At 35.0% G+C, this 13107-nt stretch overlaps 1 protein-coding gene across 2 annotated transcripts in view; it reads left to right on the top strand.

The window, feature by feature from the left end:
* Rgs21 (regulator of G-protein signaling 21) overlaps positions 1-13107 on the top strand; it is a 49841-nt gene that overhangs the window by 32907 nt on the left and 3827 nt on the right. The window lies entirely within an intron of this gene.

The following is a 13107-nucleotide window of genomic DNA, read 5'->3' as shown; positions in this document are numbered from 1 at the left end:
AAAGAACTTTAACTCATGTAGAGATATTTCAACATTCATTTCCAAGTCACCACCTAAAAATCAATAAATAATTCTGGAAAATTGAAAATGTAGTATTATGGTTTGTCAAGTTGATTAATGTGCCATTTCCTAAAAGTTTGAAAGCAACCCTGAAAAAAAATGTATTTTATTGTGACCTTCATTTCAAAGCCAGTGTTTTCTCTTCCTTACAAATATAATTAGCAGTGACTACTTCAACATAACAGCAAATATCGTGAAAAAATATAATAAAATATAATTTTAAAACTATAGCTGAGAGACTGAAGAGATGGCTCAGGGGTAAAGAGCACACAATGCTCTTGCAGAGGATCAGGGTTTAATTCTCAACACCCACAAAACAGAACACAATCTGATATCCTCCTCTGGCATCCAAGGGTTCCAGGCAATATGTGGTACATATTCATATACACAGGCAAAAAATCAATACACATGAATAAAATAAAAATTGAAAATATAAAACAATGCAGCTGAAGTCAGTTATAATTAACAATTTAGGCAAACAGTTGCTTATTCCCTAATCTTTCCTTCTAAAATAAACATCCTCAGTAATAACTTAGCTACACAATGCAATTACTGTTTCCTTATATAAAACTTTAATAGGTGTTAATATTTCACACATCTAATTAACTAAATGAGATACAAATAAATTTATGGTCTCTTTTAAAGTAATGGTTATATTGTTTCAAAATGACTCTGAAAAACATGACAAAATTCACTGATATCTGTGTGTGTGTGTGTGTGTGTGTGTGTGTGTAAAACCACTCTTTGCTATTATTTACCATTAACTCTTTCTAATGCAAATGCCCCAGGGTTACTTGAATGTTTTGTTTTATTTACCAACTAATTTGACAAGTATTTATTGGCTTTCAATTACGTAGTAAAGATAATATATCCACTAGTAGGTTTATTTTTTAAACAGAATTTTGAGTACTTTTTAAAATAATACATTTAATAAGATAGGAAGAGAGATTGACTTGCAACAAAACTGCACAAATCAAAAGGGATCTTACAATAATAAAACACACTTAAAGTTAATTATTGCCTTAGTAGTAAAGAGAGATTATAATCACATCGAAAGGTATAGAATAGATTTCCAGAGTAACTCACCGATTAAGAGACAGATCTTGAAATATAATTCATGTTTTCTGAAAAGAGAAAATGAAGCTAGAGTATTTTATATTTGGAGACATACTAGAGTTTACCACTGTGGTATAAAAGATTCTGGTATTTTCAGAAATTGCAAGTATTTTAAAATTGCTAATGTCAGCCGAAGGGTAAAGAATAGGTTTGGAATCTTTATTTTCATTGTTGGAGATAAAGAAGTAATGAGAAAGATTCTAGATTTAGCTGGTAGGTAAGTTTGTTTAAACTACATGATTTTCTTATAAGTAGGTTAAAAGACACAATGGTTTTTGAAAGCAGAAAGTTAATTTTAGAGCAGTTCAGAGGAGACGATTCTCCTTTACTCTACATTCAGCTGATACTCTGCAATTGACTCTAATAAAAAATTAAATTATAACCAAATTTCTTGGCAGAAAGTCCTACACTGAAGAAAAGTGGTAGAGACATGTTGTCTGGGTGTCCACTTAGTCTTCTTTCCTTCCAAACACTCATGTCTTTAGTTTTTAGCTGTAAAAATGCTACTGACTTAATTTAAATTGATTGCTTCTAGACTGTATTAAACTTCATTACTGACCCTTGCTTTAACAACTGCACAACTTAGACTAGACATTTTGAATGTTTTAGACAACTTTAATTACATGTTGCCCTAATTTGTGAAAAGAACTTGAGAGTAGCAAAGAAAAGATGAATGTCACTATTGATTATACTTGGTCATATTTTGGTTTGGACCATTATTACACATTTAGATATTTTGAAGTCAGAATATTAATTGGCTTTGAAAAACCAATAAATTATAATAATATCTTAATTTTCACCAATGATCTTATATGTCATTAATAAAGAAATTATTGGAAGACAGTGAGTTGATTCATCAGTATAAAGTACTTGCAACAGAGTTTGGATCCCAGCATCCATATGTTAGCCTGAAACCATCTTCTGTTAGCCTAGTTCCAAGGAATCTAACCCCTCTTCTGACCTCCACAGATATCAAGCTTGATGTGGTTCCTATATCCATATGGAGACAAAACACTCGCATACATAAAATAAAACAAATAAATCTTTTTTATAAAAAAACGACAGCAATATTAAGTCTACCGTTATATCCACTAGTACTAGTAGCCAGAAGTTCATTCCTATTCTGTAAGATTAGAAAGGTGTTCAGTCAAACCACAATACAGGGTTTATAAATTATATAAATCCAGAGGTATAATCTTCTGTCAGAGTGCATAATAAACTTGCACAAGGTCCTGAGTTCAATTGCTAGATATTGGACTAATTAAACTAATAAGTATTTCCAAGCACAGGTTAATTTTATTACCAACCAAGCAACATTTTCTATTTTATTGTTTTATTTTAACTTACCTTAAAATAATTTCATTTAGAGAAATTATAATTACATAATTTCCACCACTTTCTTCTTCTCAACTCCTCTCCTGCCCCCATACTCCCTCTTAAAATCCTCAGTTGTTCTTTAATCATTATTTTTACATATATACATGTATGCACATCCTACTGTGTACCTTTAGTGTTGCTCATATTTATGTGTGTTTAAAGCTGAATGCTTGAGCCTTTGATGGAGTTACAGAGTCTCATGCCTCCCCTTTCCCTGAAAAAAAAAAAACCTAATATCCACTGATTAGCTAGGCTTCTTCATTTAAGGGCAGTTCTTTGTGAAATTTCCCCATCCACGTTGGCATGTCAACCAGTGTTGTTATTGGATGAAACTTCCCCTTGTATTGAGAAGGCAGTATCTTGCAACAGATGTCCTGTATTCTGTCTCTTACAAACTTTAGTCTGCTGTCCCAGTATTCCCTGAGCCTTAGAGTTGGTGCATTATAGTACCCCAGTAAGGAATAAGTACGCCATAGTCATTTATGTTCTGCCTTGTTACCACATGTATGTTTAATCTATTACAAAAAAGTATTTTCTTTAAAGAAGGACTCAAGCCACATTTACCTGTGGGAATAGGATACATAAAAAGATTGAGGCATTTAATTATTAGTTTTCCCCATTTTAAATTAGAAAAATGGTTTTAAATACAATATTCATGTATAAGACAGATGAAATTGCATTGTATCTATACAGACGTGACAACTCCAACACAGGGTGTTAAACTATACTTTACTTCAAATAAAGTGAGTTGGAAACTGAACTGGGTAAATAAATAGGTATGTGGCTTGCTGATAGAGAGGAGCCCTAGAGAAATTGATGTGCAGATGTTTCTTTGTTTCTGGAATAATACCTTGTATTGTCCATTCTATGTTCATTAATAGATATTATTTTACTGTCAATTTTCCAATATGTTGAAATCACTTTGAGAATTACTTTTTAATTTACCAATTTTGATAGCTAACAGTTTACTCCCAAAAATAGTCATCTCCAAATATATTCATTTTTTTCATTTCTTAGTTGCCTTCCAATTTATTTATTCTCTGACAGTTGTGTGCATATTGAATGCTACACACCATATTAGTAAGTCTAAGAAAATAGATGGTATTGCTTTTTCTGTAGATCAGCTACCCAACTTTTTGGGAAGCCTTGGGATTTAAAGAATTACAGTAGATTTCACAAGCATGATAAAATAGAGTACAGGGAGCTAATATAATGGGAAAATCTGAGTCTGGAGATCAGAAAACATGTATCAGAAAGACAAATTAGTACTTGACCAGGATTTGAGAAGAGATGTAAATAAGTGAAAGAAGAAGGGAGGAAGAAAGGACTGGAGAATAAGAGGAACAAGAGTCAAGGGAAGGATCATCCAAACCCTAAGTAGTGGTTTGGGTTGCTTGGGGCTCTGTGGCAGGTTGTATAAAACACCCTTCCACATCACCTTGAGTTCTGTACTACCACTTCATCTATCTTCAATTAAAGATCTCTTTAAAATCTATTTTCATCTCTTTAAAAAACGAGTATCAGAGATAATAGATGACAGAAGACAGATGATAGAGAGAAACAGAGATAATGATAACTACAGAACATGAAATAGTTGCTAGGTGATTTCATGTGGGCTGCCTTGTTTCATCACCACATGTATTCGCTGCATCAGAGAAATGTTAAAAGCATCCACTGTGCAGGAGAATATGACCTGAACTTTAGAGATGCAAGTAAATAAATAAGTAAATAAGTAAATAAATAAATAAATAAACAAACAAGAAATCTTAAAAGATGAGCTTCCCACCTACCAGAATCAGTGAGGATCGAGGTCTTCTGCTCATGCTTCTAGCTTTCGAATTCCTTCTCTAGAACTAAGACTCATTTTTAAGTGTTTATGACATAGCCTGGAAGCCTCAATATTTACAGAAAGGCATAAAATGCATAATTAGTCTCATAAAATCTATTTTCATTTCTACAAAACATTTCATTCTTCTTCTTGTATTTGCTCTAATTTCTATGACATCTTGCACTATGAAGTCCAGGCTCAGATATGGTATTAGGAGGCAAAGGGTGACATGAATGTCTTTTCCAACCACACATTTGTTCAAAACAACAATATATTTTTTTAATTAAAAATACAAACTTGGTATGTTCTTTAAGCTGCCCTGTGGTCTAGGTTGATACTTGTAAGATGAATCAGTCGATCTCTTTCCCAGCTCCACTAACAATAAGAAAACATCCCAAGCATGCATATGTAGAAATCTGTGTGTGTCGTGATTTTATATGTGTCAACTCCTTTCCCCATAGAAGCTGAAGAGGCATCTGGTTCTTTTTCAACTCCATCTTTGCTTTGACTACTTGTCTAATTAATGAAGGTGCTTTTTAATTCTATTCCCTTTCTTTCTCTTGCCCAATTTAATGTGTTAGCGATACTTCCCAACTTGTGTCATCTATTTCTGTCACCAAAGCCACTGATAACAAGCAGATACAGTCCTGAGTAGGCACATATTGCTTGCAGATGCTGCAAAAGGCTATGCTTTCTTTAATCGCGACCCTTGTGAATATATTTCGGGATTTTCATTTGCCTTTAATGATGCCAAAAATAAAGTAATACAGGAGGTGTTAGTGGCGATTAAATAGAATTAAGTAACCAAAAACATGATTACAGATGGCTTTGATTTAAATAGTAATTCTTAAGCATTGTTGAGAATGAGGTCTCAGATGCTAAATGCTCAGGTTTGGTAAAGCATTTTATTTATGCAAGCTTACATCCTTTGCTTAAGGACAATCTCCTGCTACACTCAGCATTCTAAATGGGGAAAGGCCGTCTAATTTGAATCTGGGACCCAAACTGAAAACTTTCCATTTAAGTTACATAGAAGTATGTAAAACAAGAGTTTAGAGTTAAAAGAGAGACTATCAGGCAGTCTTTTTTTTCAACTGAAAACATATTTCTTTAATATAACATACTGCTGTGGTATCTATAGTGGTACAGTGAAGACCCAGTCCATTCCCTCCTTCATATATACGTTCACAACACAAGGGAGCTTACTCTTTCACAGACATCAGGCGTGACAGGCAGTCTTTAAAATACATTCTTCCTGTGAGAATAATTTCTTGAAAGGTGAAAGAATTCAATACTGCAGGTATACACAAGAGAGAGAGAGAGAGAGAGAGAGAGAGAAAGAAAGAAAGAAAGAAAGAAAGAAAGAAAGAAAGAAAGAAAGAAAGAAAGAAAAATTTGCCTTTTTTAACTTTCAGCTAACCAAAATCATGAGCATTAAAATATTCTGGATCTTAAAATAAAAATGTTTTAAAAAAAAGAACCACAACATCCATAGAGCTATTTTCTCATTGCTGCAAATTGTTCTTTCCCCCTGTCAACTGTGCAAAAGCTTTTTCAAAATATGGCACGATTTAAAAGCCTCAAAATGGTTGTGATAACATAGCAACTTGCATTTCAAAGGATAACAATCTTATGTCCTGCTTTCTTAGACTGCCAGTGGAGTAGTCTGAGTTATAGTGAGATATATATATGATAACCTTTCAAAATATAAGCAAATAAAATGCTATTTCTTGAAACACCTGAAATCTAAGACTATCTATAGAAACAATAGCAAATGCTCATTTATATTAATGTGAATTGTTCTATGGTTACTCTCATATAGACAATTTTATATTGTCATTGTGTAATGTATAATAGTTTATAAATCTTACAATTGAAAGCTGAGTGTTACTTCCCATTCAGAACTTTCACCTGCTGGTGTCCTTTACATTTCTCTTAATGGTATTTCTTGTTTGCCATTGTTTTGACTAGATCATTGTAAGATCTTCTCCTTCTCTAAGAGTCTATATCTAATTGGCTTTGTCTATCATACTTTAGAATTGTCCTCAAGGCCAGCCATTCTTAAGACATGCCCTCAGATCATAATGATTGGATAATAAGTCTTCTTTTCTCTGCCTACTAAATGGGTTTGGAAAATACAAGCTATGTACCTATGACATCCCTCCGTAACTACCACCTATTGCTCACCTCTACGATAAGGTTTCTAGATTATCTTCCTCACCTTGCTATTAAGCTCACCCAGAATCAGTGACTACTTAAACACATGTTCACATTATTATCTTACTTCAAATTCTCCTCACCATTCTACAATACATAAAAAGCTGTATAGTGCTACAGGGGCTATTTAACTCAGGTCGTGCCTTTACTCTTTTGAAGCCCAACAGCCTTCTTTCATTAAATCCTCCTATAGGCATGCCCTAGATCTCATATTTCCTACACATGATAATAATTCAAAGCACAGATTCAAATTTCACTTCCTTGGGAGAGACCTGTTTCTGGGAAGCATTTTTTCCCCCTTTGGGTAGCTTTCTCGAAATCTGTCCTCCTAATGACATCTTGATTTTCTTGCTATCCTCAGATTCTAGCACAGTTCTCTACAACTGTTCACTAAATACTCTAAATAAATAGAACTCAGGAAATAGTTTATATAAAATGGCTAGCTTTTAAATATATAGTATTGTTTTCCTAAACAATAAGGCAAATAATTAGAATCATCTTACAGGTATACGGAACAGTTAACATTAAAGATCCACATAAACAATTAGCACACTTCTTGAATTCTACTTGAAATTGTTTTCATATTTAAAGACATTTTTATATAACCTTGCAAATTATTTTAGAGTTGAATACATTATTCAAAATTTTCAATCATTGGAAAAGAGAGAGTTGCTAAGGAAAATAAAACTAGAAAAAAATGGGAGAACAAAATCCTGGAAATGTATATCCATTCTGCTGATATTTTTGAGAAATGTAGAAAATAAGTAACTAGAAAAAACTTGGAAAGATAGCAAATAAAAGACAGGTTAATTCCATCCGTTGAATTGTTGAATGTTTTTGTTATAACTAATCTGCTTCCTCCGATAATCAAAACTAAACACTTAGCATTAACTATGGATTTTATACCCAAATCTCTTTAAACATAAACCTAATTTCATAATATTTATACACCAAAATTACACAGGATAACAAGAAAATAACAAAAACATCTTTTCTGTGACACAGGAAGGCTTCGAGGGGCAATACCCATTATAAAATCAAGCAGGCAGAGAAAAAAATGTTATATGAACATACAAGGCAGGAGATTGTGGGAAAACAATTTTAAAAAGATTTATGTGAGATTCACCTTGGAAATAGAAAATATAATGACATGTTTTGGGATATAACCAGGTGTTGCAGGATATTTGATCACATTGTTAACCCCAGGATTGTGCTATTTACTAGAAAAATAAAATGGCTTCTAATTGTGGCATGGCTCACTGTTTAGCACACATATTATTTATCCCAAATAACGAAGGTAAAGTTAGTTTGTAGAGGGAAGCACAAAAGTTTGAAAGTGATATCTAATTGAGTACCAGACAAACAGATGATCAGAGAGAGATTTGACAGAATAGGATATGCCCAACTCTTATAAGAAGAGAGAAGAAAGGGAAGTTACTTGAGGGGCCGTACAGATGGAAAGAGGAGGCAGTTTTACAGAAACAAAGAATAAGACAGACACATGTGAAGACAGAATGAGGAAGAGAATGAGAAGGAGCCAGAGATCAGACCAGATTGTTAAAGTTATTTTGAGACCAAGCACAATTCAGTCAGAGGCCAAGAGAGAAGCCAGATTGAATCGATCATCTTGGAGAAGAGTTTGAGAAAGAACAGCTACATTGAATCATCTAGACAGAGCTCACAAAGAACTAGAAAGGGTGAACTTATTCATTCTTCTCAGAGTCTGAAAACATTCTAGGACAAGGTAAGTGTATGGAGGCTAGAAGCTTCCAGGACTAGGCCTAGATTAGCAGACAGAGCCAGTGAGCGTCTTAGATGACAATTATATAAGGCAAATAAAACTTACTATTACAACCAGGGACAATTAGGATATTGAAAACAGAGAGTGAGGGACACAGATGTCGTGGTAAGAGGGTTCATATATATATCACAGAAAATTATGGACTTCCAGATAAATATTCTTATAAGAAACAGTTATGAAATTGATATAGTAATACAATCCAAAGGATTGAGAGGAAAGGATTTTATAAGAAGTATCATAGAGAAAGGGAAGAGTGTATGTAGTAAGACCTAAACTTTAGGCACAAGACTGAAAATAAAAATAATTCCTGTGAAGCTCTAGGATCAAAGGCACAATTTACTCAGACACACACACAGAGAGAGAGAGAGAGAGAGAGAGAGAGAGAGAGAGAGAGAGAGGGAGAGACAGAGACAGAGAGAGAGACAGAGAGAGAGACAGAGAGAGACAGAGAGAGAGAGGAGAGGGAGAGAGACAGAGAGAGAGAGAGGAGAGGGAGACAGAGAGAGAGAGAGAGAGAGAGAGAGAGACCACACTAGATAATGATCAGAAAAGAGAGTCGTCAAAGATAACTCTTCTATGTCAAGCTTGAACAAGTTAAAGAAAAATAATGACATTTATATAAATATGTGGGTGTGATGTTTTTGTCACTGACATTAAGTAGAATTGCCAAGACACATCTTCATACATCTACTGATTATCTCCTGGGAACAATGATCTGTTCATCACTGAGATGTCAATAGCTGAGGGTGGCAGTTCCTTAGAAAGGAAGCAAGCAAGTCGAAATGTTTTTGATAGTAATATTAATTAACAGTAACGCATTTAAATGAAATTCTTTTTCAATTTTCGAATGTTTTTGAATAAATATCCAACCATTTCTTCACTTCAATTTTTACATTATGTATTTATTGGGTCCTTAGCCTTGTGAAGAATGCCAAAAGTGCAACTATCTGACAGATTTTCTGTGACAGAAAACCTTTTGTGAAGTCATCATTTTTTTAATCCCACAAAGAAAATGTGACTTGAATTTAACCTTAAACACAGAAAGTCTTGTGAAAGACTTATATAAAAAAGTGATTTAGTCAAGCAAGATAATATAAAAAAAACTTCAGAAGCAGCAAACTGTAAAGAAGACCCTGGGAGTTTTAGTTTTGTGGTAATACAAAGTGTATATAGGAGCAGAGAAGATACCTCTCAGCGATGGTTCCATTGGCTACAGAGTGGACGTAGAACCAAAGAAATGAGTAACTCAGGACTACATAGCAAGGATCATGAATGCCTAAATCGAGCATGACTGTGATCATGAGAATGGTGTCGGTGACAGAGAAGGTGATGAAAATGACGTGGTAACGGTATACGTGACTACGTAATGGGCACCGATGAGTGCTATTGTCAGTCAAACCTCTTCTGGAGAATGTCTGAATATAATAGGATGAGTTGTTCCACGTATCGTTAGGAGAACACAAATCACTAGTGATGCTGCTGAAGAATTTCTACATCTCAAAGTGAAGAAACAAAGGGAAGGAAGCTTGTATTCACATATTCCTATAATATATTTATTTTTTAAATGGGTTAGCACGGGTATTCACAAGACAAGACAGGTTCCTGGTAGTAGTCAATGTTGTTTCATTCTACTATGAAGAAGGCTAAATTCTGTTTTGTAGCACATAAGACATTTTAGACCTCAAAGCTCAGTCACACTTCTCCGACTTCGGTTTCTTCTCCTACATATTACATCCTAGACATCCAAGAAAGATGCTCTTTTGAACCTAAAAATCTTTACTGTATTATCTGTCATAAATCCTTCTCCAAATTTTTAGATATCTTACTTTTGTTATTTTAACTATGATTAATCTAATTTCATCAGATATCTTTCCCTAAAATAGAGACAGCATATGGCATATAATAGACACCTCCAATCATGAACTGAAATCAATTAGTGTATTTCTCTGCACATGTGTTACTTTTCTTTCTTGTAATGAAGGTATGAGATGAGACTTGTATCCAAGCTTTAGGAATACCTAGCTTGGGCTGATCCTAGAGTATTTCTAACTACCCCTAGGACAAGGCCTAGAAGCTTCTAGCCTCTGTACAGTCTAATCTTCTGCAAGCCCAGACTTTCAAGGCTTTACCTTCCATCCCACCTGCTAACCTAGGCCTGAAATATTTCAGCCTCCGAGACTTACTGCTCAATAAATTCACCTTTTCTAGCTCTTTCTGACCTCTGCCTGGTTGGTTCAGCTCAGCTGTTTTGGCTCAAACTCCTCTCCAAGCTGAATAATTCAAATTGGATAGTTTTTTGGCCTCTGGTTAAATTGTTCTGCCTGGCCTCATACTAACTTTGGCAATATGTTCTAATTATATAACTCCTTCTCATACAGTGGCTATTCTTTTTTTTGAATACTTATATTTACATTTTAAATGTTATCCCCTTTCCTGGTTTCCCCTCCAGAAACCTGCTATCCCATACCCCCCTTCCCTGCTTCTATAAGGGTGGTGCTCCCCAACCCACCCACCCACTCCCTCTTACCTCCCCGTCCAGACATTCCCCTTCACAGAACCAAAAGCCTCTCCCCCCCCTAGATGCCCGGCAATGCCATCCTCTGCTACATATGTGGCTGGGGCCATGGCATGGGCTCATCCCTGTATACTCTTTGGATGGTAGTTTAGTCCCTGGAAGCTCTGGGGATATGGTTGGTTGATACTGTTGTTTTTCTTATGGCTATTCTTAGTTCACCTGTATTTACCTTGTTCTCTTTGTAACCTGGATCCATAGAACTGTCCAGGAAAAACTATCATAAACACATAACACCCATCACACACCAAATCATTTTTCTTTCTTGCTACTCTTTTTGTTTGTTTGTTTGTTTTAAAATCATTTTTAATTGGATATATTTTTAATTTACATTTCAAGTGTTATCCTCTTTCCCTCTTTCCCTTCCATAAACCCCCATCCCAGCCCCCTTCTCCCTTCTTCTATGAGGGTGCTCGCCCACCCACCCACCTACCCCTTCCTGCCTCCACGCCCTGACATTCCCCTATACTGGGGCATCGACTCTTGGCAGGACCAAGGATCTTTCCTCCCATTGGTGCCCAACAAAGCCATCCTTTGCTATGTATGCAACTGGAGCCATGGGTCTGTCCATGTGAAGTCTTTGGATGATGGTTCAATCCCTGGAAGCTCGTTGATATTGTTGTTCTTATGGGATTGCAAATCCTTTCAGCTCCTTCCATTCTTGCTACTCTAAAGTAGCCTCTCTTGCTCTTCTGGTCTCATGTGAGCCAGGTGAATCCTATCTGTGACTCATTCTGTCAAATCTTTTTCTGATTCATCACTTTGCCCTCAATTAAAGATCACTTTCAAGCCTGACTGCTTTCCTCTACAAAGTAACCTTACTTTCATAGATAAGGATTAAATGCTTATATATACTAGGAGCATGCTGTTCTTTCAGTCAGATCATACAGTAGTCCAGGGCATGTCTGCATGCCAGCGGGATCATAGTTTTGGGAGTGATCCCTTGCCAAAGCAGCTATTGCTGGATTAAAACTCTCTTACATTTCACTTCCGTGACATCATCTGGTTCTGACTATAAATAGACTAAAGTAGGAAAACAGAAACTCAGCAGTATCAAGGTTTAAGGTCACCGAGGCATTAGATTTGAAAATGACCATGTGACTTGTTATATAAAGAAGGGGCAATAGAAGGTTTGGGGAGTGTTTACAGAAGTCTCAACATTTTATGTGGATCTTTGAGGAAGTGCAAGAGGAACTAATCAAAAGAATAAAATCTGAAATCCTCATCAAAGGAAATATAGGAAGCCTAATCATGTACTTTTAATGACTTCTTCAATTTAATTATATTTTATTATTGTTCTCCCTAAACTAATATTAACTAAAATATTTTATCATATTTATTCATTAGAAAATAAAACACTTTAAGGTAAGAGCCCTTATTGTTCACTTTTCTGTCTTGGAAATTGAAACTACAAATTCGATTTTCTTATGCACATAGCAAGTTAGGAGCTGAATTAGACTTAATTGCAGCTCAATGTACCTGTCATTTACCTTCACATCAATGCTGTGTAAGTGATATTTATGAATTTTCTTTTACCAAATCTTTGAATTGTACCACTCTATCAACTCTCACATTTTCTTCTGAGATGGTCTCATTCTATTCCATAAACATCTACTGATTTCTTATTTTGTGGTTTGTATTCAACTAAGTACTAAAAATGATGATAAATGAGATACAGTGTCTGCCTTTGGGGAGCTTACAATAATAAAATTCAAATACATTTTAGACATCACGAGTATTTTTAGTTTAATTCAGTTGCCTTGAATAAGATTTTGCTGTTGAAATATTCTGAAATATGGATAGACATGAGCAGGTATCTGCTGAAAATGTTAATGTACATTTCATCGGTTTTTCAGGTGAATGGTTATCACAGTGTAATAGATCTCTATTAGTACCTTCTTGGTGTGTTTTTGTTGCTGTTATTGTTGTTGTTGTTGGTGGTGGTGGTGGTGGTGGTGTGTGTGTGTGTGTGTACACAATTCACATATGTGCATTTTCAACTGCAGAAGGCATGATGGCAATGTCAAAAAGATATAATGTGTTTCATTTTTGTCAAGTAGAAAGAAACAGAATAGAAGGGAACCCACAAGGTTTACTGAGTATATGGAGAATGGACGACACACGGTCTAGGATATA

Source organism: Rattus norvegicus, chromosome 13 (genome assembly GCF_036323735.1).
Source record: "Rattus norvegicus strain BN/NHsdMcwi chromosome 13, GRCr8, whole genome shotgun sequence".
Taxonomy (NCBI): domain Eukaryota; kingdom Metazoa; phylum Chordata; class Mammalia; order Rodentia; family Muridae; genus Rattus; species Rattus norvegicus.
Note: the sequence above shows the minus strand (reverse complement) of the source record. Positions and strands in the feature narration are given on the sequence as shown.